Source organism: Bidens hawaiensis, unplaced genomic scaffold (assembly GCF_021521415.1).
Source record: "Bidens hawaiensis isolate Kalapana, Puna unplaced genomic scaffold, B.hawaiensis_p1.1 tig00002306_1, whole genome shotgun sequence".
Lineage (NCBI taxonomy): Eukaryota > Viridiplantae > Streptophyta > Magnoliopsida > Asterales > Asteraceae > Bidens > Bidens hawaiensis.
The window spans coordinates 1,731,715-1,741,927 of record NW_027491123.1 but is presented as its reverse complement, the minus strand read 5'-3'; the positions used below and the strand labels follow the sequence as shown (position 1 = coordinate 1,741,927).

The 10,213-nt window shown below is 42.3% G+C and overlaps 1 pseudogene; it reads left to right on the top strand.

Annotated features, from left to right (window-relative positions):
* Window positions 1-1,014: 1,014 nt before the first annotated feature.
* Window positions 1,015-6,742, top strand: LOC143615085 (GDSL esterase/lipase WDL1 pseudogene; annotated as a pseudogene).
* The last annotated feature ends 3,471 nt before the right edge of the window (window positions 6,743-10,213 follow it).

The following is a 10,213-nucleotide window of genomic DNA, read 5'->3' as shown; positions in this document are numbered from 1 at the left end:
TATATTAAGTTGCATCATTTAAGAAAAACATAAATACCTTATATACACTGTTATTTTTTAAAAGACTATATAATAAATTCAAACACTTATTTTTTTTTCATTCGAGCATACTATTGTTATATCTGCTAAAACAAAAGGAAAACGCTTTAAAGACTATGATAAGCTGGTGTATATACAATATATACTATTATCTATTTAAAGTTTAAATGGTGTATTTCAAGGGCGGATCCAGCTAACAAATGGGTAGTTTCCCGAAATCATCCGGGTTTCGAAATAATAGTGTACTATGTAGAAAATAGTTGTTGGTTTTGTAAATTGGAGGTCACGGGTTCGATTCCCTGCATCAAACGAATTTAATTTTAGGGTTTAATAAAACATACATAGTTACACAAACAAAGACTATTACATTTATAGTATGTGTTTTTTAGTTTTTAATGACGGTGTTTTTTTTTTATTATTTTACCGCATTTTATTATGTAATAAGCTTTGTCCGAACCATCGAACCTTGAACCAACCCAAAATTTTTAAAATTCCACTCTAAAAATAGTGTACTACCTTAAAAAAATTTATGGTTCCGTCACTGATATGTTTAATTAACAGTGCTCATCCAATACACAATGCATACCTCACATATTAGTTCATCAATCAATCTCTAGTGTACGTTATGAGCCCCATTTTCACGTTTCGTTACACTATTTATTTATCGTACTACAAAATTTTGAAGACTTTTCTTTGTAACAATAAATGGTAGTAAAAAATAAAACAAAAATGAAATAAAGAGGTGGTTCGGAGTTAATAAATGTGCGTGTCCACCTTCTGAGTACACACTCAACCAATTAATGAATATAATCATAAAATAATAATAATAATAATAATAATAATAATAATAAAATCAAAACATCTCCCTCCTTCTTCTTCTCCTATTATCCCTGCGCCACTGTACCCACCCATCACCTAACCTCCATCTATAAATAAATCTATCAACATCCACATTTACGTCATTCTAATTCAGCCATGATCGGACCACAGAGGCCACAGTTTGTCCTCTTTGGATCGTCAATTGTTCAGCTCAGTTTCAGCAATGACGGTTGGGGCGCCATGCTCGCTGACATCTACGCTCGTAAGGTATTGACGTCAACCGTTCATTTTATTTATAAACTTCGTTCGAACAAAATGTTGATTTTGGTTTCCTGATCGTAATTTATGTTACGATTTGTTAAAATAATCGTATTACTTATGTTATTTGGTAGTTGCTCGTACTATTGAGGATCACCTAGGGTTTTTTTTTTTTTTTTGTAGTTTGCGTCCGGATGTCTCAGTTTAGGTATATGAATTAGGGGTGTAACCGCGTACACGAGCCGGTTTCGAGCTCTTTTTCTAAAGCTTGAGCTCGGCTCGGTACGTGAGTTGTTTTTCCAGGCTCCGGCTTGGCTCATTTATTTTTTAATATGCTTTTGATTGTTTTCATATATGTGTTTAGAAAAAACTTAAACGAGCTTAATGTCACGGACCGACTGTTTGATGATAGTTTTGCTTAAAAGCTCGGTTTGGCTTCGGCTTTGTAGTGTGAAATTATCAAATTAATATAGAGAAATCCAAAAGAGGTAAAGCATGGAAATGCACAAGGCTAAGGTTCGGCGAGCTTCCCATACAAGGCTTGAGCTCGGGATCGATGATAACTAAATGAGTTTTATTTGAGGCTTGGGCTCGAGAAAGCTCTTCTTGTTTCGAGCTTTTTATTGATCCGATCTCAAGTAGCTTGTGAGCCACTCGGCTCGCTTGCATCTCTAGTGTTAGTGGTGCAATTTTGATAGATTAACTATTGAATTTTGAGTTAGAAGAGACCTGCATAGGTTTTGTGATCTGTTATTGTTTCTGTAATTAGTTATGGTGGAATGAAAACTGTGAAATATGTTTTTTTAAGGGGTGCTTGGGATTCCTTATTTTACCTTGTTATAACTTTTCATGAAGTTAATAAGTTACAAAACTGTAATTTATGGAACTTTTCCTCTCACAATATAAGCAATCCCAAACACCTTATTACTTTTCAAAAAGTTAGTTATAAGTTGGTGAAAATAAGCAATCCCAAACACCCCCTAACTCTTGTTATAACAAACTGGAATTACAATGACGATGTTTCCACGGATTTTCGAGATGAACGAACCACGTCTTGATCTTCTTCTCCGGTTGCTTGAGACCTGCAATGGTTTTTCGGGGGTGTGGAGGTGACTGCTAAGAAATCTCAAAGATCTCTTGTTTACAGACACAAAAAAGTGGTGGTGGCTCTTATTGAGCACGACACTTTAATAAGGAGGTGGAGACCTCCTTATATAGAGAGCCTCATGGCCACCATCATGGTACCCTAATGGGCCTAGCCCAGTTAGGGTTACCTCCACAAAACCCCCACAGCCCAATAACATTGTATTAGTCCATATAATAAAATAAGCCAAACATAATAAATTTAGGGTCGTAAAACCGGGTTTAGTACCATACCCCTACAAGCCCCCCAAGTCCAGCGTTGCTCCTGGGCGCGCAAGCGTCTAGGTGGAGCGCTGGACTTTATGAGGTGTGTTAGGCCATGAGGCGGTTTTTTCCCTTTTCTTCGGCCTTGTCTTTATTGTCTTTGAGTTTTGGGAGGTTTTCTTCATGATGGTGACATGTTGCGGTCCTTATGATAATGATGGTGCCCTGGCATAAATAAGATATAGCACGCATCATAGTGGCGCGAGGCCTGATAAAAGATGGAGCACGCATCTCGATAATAATGTAACATAACTTGCGCGCGAGGCAGCTTACGAGTTATGAGAATAATAAAGCCTGCGCGCGAGGCGACTTACGGATCTATGAGAATAATAAAGCCTGCGCGCGAGGCGACTTACGGATCTATAAGAATAATAAAAACTGCGCGCGAGGCGACTTACGAGCTATAAGAATAATAAAGCCTGCGCGCGAGGCGACTTACGAGCTATAAGAATAATAAAGCCTGCGCGCGAGGCGACTTACGAGCTATAAGAATAATAAAGCCTGCGCGCGAGGCGACTTACGAGCTATAAGAATAATAAAGCCTGCGCGCGAGGCGACTTACGAGCTATAATAATAATAAAGCTTGCGCGTGAGGCGACTTACGAGCTATAAGAATAATAAAGCTTGCGCGTGAGGCGACTTACGAGCTATAAGAATAATAAAGCTTGCGCGTGAGGCGACTTACGAGCTATAAGAATAATAAAGCTTGCGCGTGAGGCGACTTACGAGCTATAAGAATAATGAAGCTTGCGCGAGTTGCGGCTTACGAGCTATAATAATAATAAAGCTTGCGCGAGTTGCGGCTTACGAGCTATAATAATAATAAAGCTTGCGCGTGAGGCGACTTACGAGCTATAAGAATAATAAAGCTTGCGCGTGAGGCGACTTACGAGCTAAAGAATAATAAAGCCTGCGCGTGAGGCGACTTACGAGCTATAAGAATAATGAAGCTTGCGCGAGTTGCGGCTTACGAGCTATAATAATAATAAAGCTTGCGCGAGTTGCGGCTTACGAGCTATAATAATAATGATAATGACTAGCCCACAAGGGCCTCTTCTACGCAGGATGACTATCCCGGCTTGTCTTTAAAATAATAATGGAGGCACAAACGGCCATAGTAATAATGTTATAGGTGCTTGTGCGACTCGTAGCCGGACATTGGCGCGTGGCCGTTTGGGATATTGTTAGGCTCCCGCCCTAAGATTCGAATGTCTTCCATCGCGATAATGCAGTGGTGGTATACCACGATAGTCCCCTAGTTCATTGCTGCTAAATGAGGTTGTCCTTATCCTGATTTGGGATTAGACTATTCTCATTTGCTGTGTCGCTGGCGCATAGGCTTTGGCTTTGTGTTATGCGCCACGCGCAGATGTTGCATGCGCGTGCGCGTAGACTTTATGTCCCGCGCCACGCGCAGATGTTGCATGCGCGTGCGCGTAGACTTTATGTCCCGCGCCACGCGCAGATGTTGCATGCGCGTGCGCGTAGACTTTATGTCCCGCGCCACGTGCAGATGTTGCATGCGCGTGCGCGTAGACTTTGTGTCATGCGCCATGCGCAGATGTTGCGTGCGCGTGCGCGTGCGCGTAGACTGTATGTCATGCGCAGATGTTTCATGCGCTTGCGCATAGGCTTTGGTTTTGTCATGCGTCACGCGCAGATGTCGCATGCGCATGCGCGTAGACTTTATGTCCCGCGCCACGCGCAGATGTTGCATGCGCGTAGACTTTGTGTCATGCGCCATGCGCAGATGTTGCGTGCACTGATGTGATATGTGTGAGCATGTGATGCGTAAGCATATGTAATATGCGTGAGCATGTGATATGCGACTGCGCTCAAGCATCATGGTGGTGCACATGTTGAACGGAGCGGAGCCGCGTTCGGTCTTGTATTCGGCGCGAAGCCGTATGGGTTTATGAGGATTCCCAACCTTTAAGTATGGCGCGTAGCCATATGGGATATTATGAGGATTCCCAACCTTTAAGTATGGCGTGTAGCCATATGGGATGTTATGAGGATTCCCAACCTTTAAGTATGGCGTGTAGCCATATGGGATGTTATGAGGATTCCCAACCTTTAAGTATGGCGTGTAGCCATATGGGATGTTATGAGGATTCCCAACCTTTAAGTATGGCGCGTAGCCATATGGGATGTTATGAGGATTCCCAACCTTTAAGTATGGCGCGTAGCCATATGGGATGTTATGAGGATTCCCGACCTTTAAGTGTGGCGCGTAGCCATATGGGATGTTATGAGGATTCCCGACCTTTAAGTGTGGCGCGTAGCCATATGGGATGTTATGAGGATTCCCGACCTTTAAGTGTGGCGCGTAGCCATATGGGATGTTATGAGGATTCCCGACCTTTAAGTGTGGCGCGTAGCCATATGGGATGTTATGAGGATTCCCGACCTTTAAGTGTGGCGCGTAGCCATATGGGATGTTATGAGGATTCCCGACCTTTAAGTATGGCGCGTAGCCATATGGGATGTTATGAGGATTCCCGACCTTTAAGTATGGCGCGTAGCCATATGGGATATTATGAGGATTCCCAACCTTCAAGTTTGGCGCGTAGCCTGATGCGCGCATGCACGGCGATGGAGTGGTGACTCGCGAGCGCGCGTGCGTGGCGGAGGTCTCTTGCGCAAAACCCACATGGTGGTTTCCGCGGTGGTTTCCACGGGCGCTCACGCATGTCGGCGGAATGGTGACCCGCTGGCGAGCATGCGTGGTGGCAGTCTTCTGCGCAAAACCCACATGGTGGAGGTCTTTTGCGCGAAACCCACATGGTGGTTCCCGCGGCGGCACATGCATGGCTGCGGAGTGAGAATCCGCGGGCGCGTGTACATGGCGGCGGAAGTCTGGTAATTTTTGGATCTGCAATTTAAGAGTTAGATCTGCAATTTTAAACCTAAAATCCAGGTCTGTAATCTAGATCTAGATCTGTAAATCAGATCTAGATAGATCTGAAGCCCGGAGCGGATTTAAAACCATCACTGATCCGGAGACTTGATCTATCGAATCAGGCAGTTTCTTTTTGCACAGATCTGGAAGCCTCCTTTAGATCTATGGATCTTTTTGAGCTTTAATAGAACAAGCCTTGAAGCCTTTTTCTGTAAACTTCCAGATCTGGGTTTTTCCTGGGAGAGATCTGACAGCCGAGAGGAAGATCGAAGGGTAGTTCGTTGCCGTCCCACGGATGGCGCCAATGTCGAAGCATGAAATGAATCTGACCTGATCCATGACGATGTTTCCACGGATTTTCGAGATGAACGAACCACGTCTTGACCTGATCCATGACGATGTTTCCACTGAAAATTTGGTTTTTTAGTTTTTAAAATCTTTCGGTTTCAGTATTTTTTCCGTTTGTTGCTTGGGTTTGATTCAGTGTTGGTTTTGCCATCTGGGCCAGAAATTTTTGGGCCCACAAAGTTAAATTGATCCAAAATAACGAGTTTGTGCCTAAATCTTTTTGTTTATAACAATTATTTAATTATTATGCACTTGGGCCAAAATATTTTGTTTTACACTATTAATTAGATTTTTATATTTCAGAAAATTCAAAAGTTCAGTTCAGTTTTTTCAATTTTAGTTGCATGCAAACCAAAACCGAACCGGAAGTTAGGTTTATATAAAAGCATCAAACCAAACGGTTGGTTTTGTTTGGATTTGGTTTTTTCGGTTTCGGATAGGTTTTTTTGGTTTCTTGCGCGCTCCCAGGTCAAAGTATGAGTCTGCTAGCTCTTGGATTAGCTCTGTATCATTCTATGACTGAATAATTTCGAAGTGTTTAAATGTTAACTGTCAAGTAGTAAAAACTAAAAACCCTAGAGGTGAAAAATGGGCGGGTCGGGCTGACCCAAAACAACTGATTTTGCAGGGATGGGGTGCATTTATCAGGTGAGGGCAGCAAGGTAGTTGTTGAGGAGATACTAAAGGTGCTTAAAGAAGCCGAGTGGAAACCAAGTCTACATTGGAAATCTATGCCCACCGAGTTTTCAGAAGACTCGCCTTACGATTTAGTCTACAAGGACGGCAAGACGACCCTAAACCCGTCTGACTGGACTTTCCACAGGGAGGTACAGGGGGATTAAAAAGACGGTTTCGTTCATAGCCGCAGAACACGCACATTTGACTGAAATGGATTAGTTTGTATTGCAATAACTGAGATTTGTATTACTGATCTTTAATCTGGTTTCATGTACTTCTTGTTCTTATGTTGCAACTTTCTAATGCAACATCTACATGTAGGACTGCCCTTAAGAAGATTTCTTGTTTACTGCAAACGGTTGTACCGTATGCTTTATGAGGTTTATCATACTACAAAATCTTAGATCAGTATTTTGAACTTTTGATGATTATTTGAAAAAAACTAAGTCAAACTAATGGAAAGGCATGTGGCAAAAACAGTATGAAAGATTACAGGTGAGAAAATGGGTAAGTCATGTCAAATATAGAATACATTCATAATGTTTTGTTACGAGTGGCAAAATGTTACGGACTGAAACCATTGCAAGGTATGGGACTTGTCTTACATTGGTTTTATGGGCAACTGATGTTGGGTTGAGTTTTTCTGTTTGGTTTGTAACATTGGTATCAGAGCCAACCTCGGAGTGGTGGCCCACGGGGTGGTGGCATGAAGCCAGCCGTGACCAACAAGGACTCGGAGTGGTGGCCTGGAGTGAGCCAGCCGTGACTAACGAGGACGTTGGCCCTTAAGGAGGGTGTATTGTTACGGACTGAAACCATTGCAAGGCATGGGACTTGTCCCACATCGATTATATGGGCAACTGATGTGGGGTTTATAAGCCAAATGGGTTCCCTCATCTATCAGACTAGTCTTGGTTTGTAACATTAGTATCAGAGCCAACCACGGAGTGGTGGCTTGGAGGAAGCCAGCCGTGACCAACGCGGCCGTGACCAACGAGGACTCGGAGTGGTGGCCTGAAACATTTGGCTTATAAACTCCACATCAGTTGCCCATACAACTGATGTGGAACAAGTCCCATACCTTGTAATGGTTTCAGTCCGTAATAATACACCATCCTTAAGGGCCAACGTCCTCGTTGGTCACGGGTGGCTCACTCCAGGCCACCACTCCGAGTCCTCATTGGTCACGGCTGGCTTCCTCCAGGCCACCACTCTGAGGTTGGCTCTGATACCAATGTTACAAACCAAACAGAAGAACTCAACCCAAAAGACTAGTCTTATAGGTGAGGGAACCTATTTGGCTTATAGACCCCACATCAGTTGCACATACAACCGATGTGGGACAAGTCCCATACCTTGCAATGGTTTCAGTCCGTAACAATACACCCTCCTTAAGGGCCAACGTTCTCGTTGGTCACGACTGGCTCACTCCAGGCCACCACTCTGAGTCCTCGTTGGTCACGACTGGCTTCCTCCAGGCCACCACTCCGAGGTTGGCTCTGATACCAATGTTACAAACCAAACAGAAGAACTCAACTCAAACCAAACAGAAGAACTCAACCCAAAAGACTAGTCTGATAGGTGAGGGAACCCATTTGGCTTATCAACCCCACATCAGTTGCCCATACAACCGATGCGGGACAAGTTCCATACCTTGCAATGATTTCAGTCCGTAACACAAAATAGCTGGGTTGGGTTCTGTAACGGGTTGAAACGAGTTTGAATCAAAATGTGATGCATTAAAAAGTTGGTTGACTTAACAAGTTTCTCGTTCTATTTGTTTTATTAAGGCTAGTGGTGATAAGGAGCAACATCAGAGATTCAAGGTGGCAGTATAGTAGGTGACAATAAATTTGCAAGGTAATGGTATGGGCCAACAAGTGTCAAATCAGCTTGGGCCATAGTCTATTTGATTCAGTGACTCTTTTAAGTGTAAGTTCGTATAGAGGTGAAAAAAAAAACCAAATCCGGAACCGGACCCAAAAAAAAACCCGGAACCAGTTTTTTTAAACCCAGGTTTTTTATACCCGAACCCGACCCTACCCGTAGGGTATGGATAGAGTATGACTTTCAATGCTGAAACCCGAACCCGAACTCGTACCCGATAATACCCGAAACCCGGGTTTTTTTGCATACCCGAACTGGATTTTTTTTACCTGATATTAGTGTTTGTGCACATGTGTTTGTGTGACACTTGACAATGGTTGTGAGGGCTACCCACAGATCTATAGCCGTTCTTCAACGGATCTTTTTTGAAGCACATATTTGATATAAATATTTTATTTAGAACAACGTCTTTTGATATATCAAACAACAATTTAAAACACATAAAATATATGTTTTTTTATATCATTGTTTAGTTATTTACATATGTTTGAATGAACTTTGAAGTTTGTATGCAAAAAAATGAAGTTATAATAAAAAAACAAAGTAGGCCTGTCAATAGAAAAATGCTGCAGAAAATTGGTTTTTTTAATACTCAGAAATAGGGTATTTACCCAGAAATGGGTTTTTTCAATACCCGAAATAGGTATTCAAATACCTAGGTATTGAAAACCCGGTTCAATACCCGATCCCGACCCGGTACATAGGGTATGGCTTTTCATGCCAATACCCGGACCCGAACCCGACCCGGTTATTACTAACACCCGATTTTCCAATACCCGATCATACCCGTACCCGGTTCCATACCCGAACCCGGTTTTTTTTAATACCTGATTTGTGCACCTCTAAGTTCATACATGTTTAACTATTTAAGTACATTAGTTACACTTAAAATGGTTATAACACTTGATTTACTTTACCAGAGTTCAACAACACATAAATTAACTTTACTTGAGTTCAAATAATCAAATTGAATTTAACTGTGTTGTGCTTTTAATTTCTAAAAGTTTAATGCTAACCATGTTTTACCTTATTTCGTTAGTAAACGGGGCTTTAGTAGTGTCTCCCAATGTCACAAAATGATAGGTGGTCTTTTAACTACCAAAGAAGCAGTTCTCTTATAGTAACCCGGTGAGTTTCTCTTGAAAAGGTCGTCAGTTAGAGTCTCGTTCGTGACAGAATGTCGTGTATGAACTAAAAGTTTTGTCATAGTGAGCCTTTGGGCATGGACGACATTTTACCAATGGGCATACCTAGATGACCGGGTTTCGTTAGTCGTTCAAAAAACTTTTCTTTAACTATATTTTAGAACGACGACTTTTTTGTTATTTAAGCTACCACACTCCTCAAATTTGAAAGATTCATGTTGCTTCACTCTGGCCAGACTATGCTGTTTTAACCGGCTCACGCTGGCTTTAGAGTATGACGGAAACCATACCACCAGCTGTCACTTGACAGTCGTTGTACCGCCACAAGAGCATGAATCTCGGGCGTAACACAAGTAGAAGGATAACCCGGATGGTCTCGAGATTCGAACGGCCAACCTTACACTATGTCTATCTCAAATCTTTCATTGTCATAATCTAACAAAAGTGACACAAGTGTGGATCGAACTTGAGTCTCCACTGCATAACCCAAACCTTCTACCACAAGACCACAAACAAGTTGATTAATATGACAATAAAAATAGAAAGAGTAAACTACAGTTTTCGTCCCCCTTGGTTTGTCCAAATATGCGGCTCAGTTAAGTCTAGTCGTTAAATCCATCAGCGTGTTATTCACGTGGGGGGGCAATTTTGTCCCTTTTCTCCCCAAATAAACCTCAGCCTTAATTCGCAAGCCCCCTCACGTGAGGAGGTGGGGTGTTTTAGGAAAAAG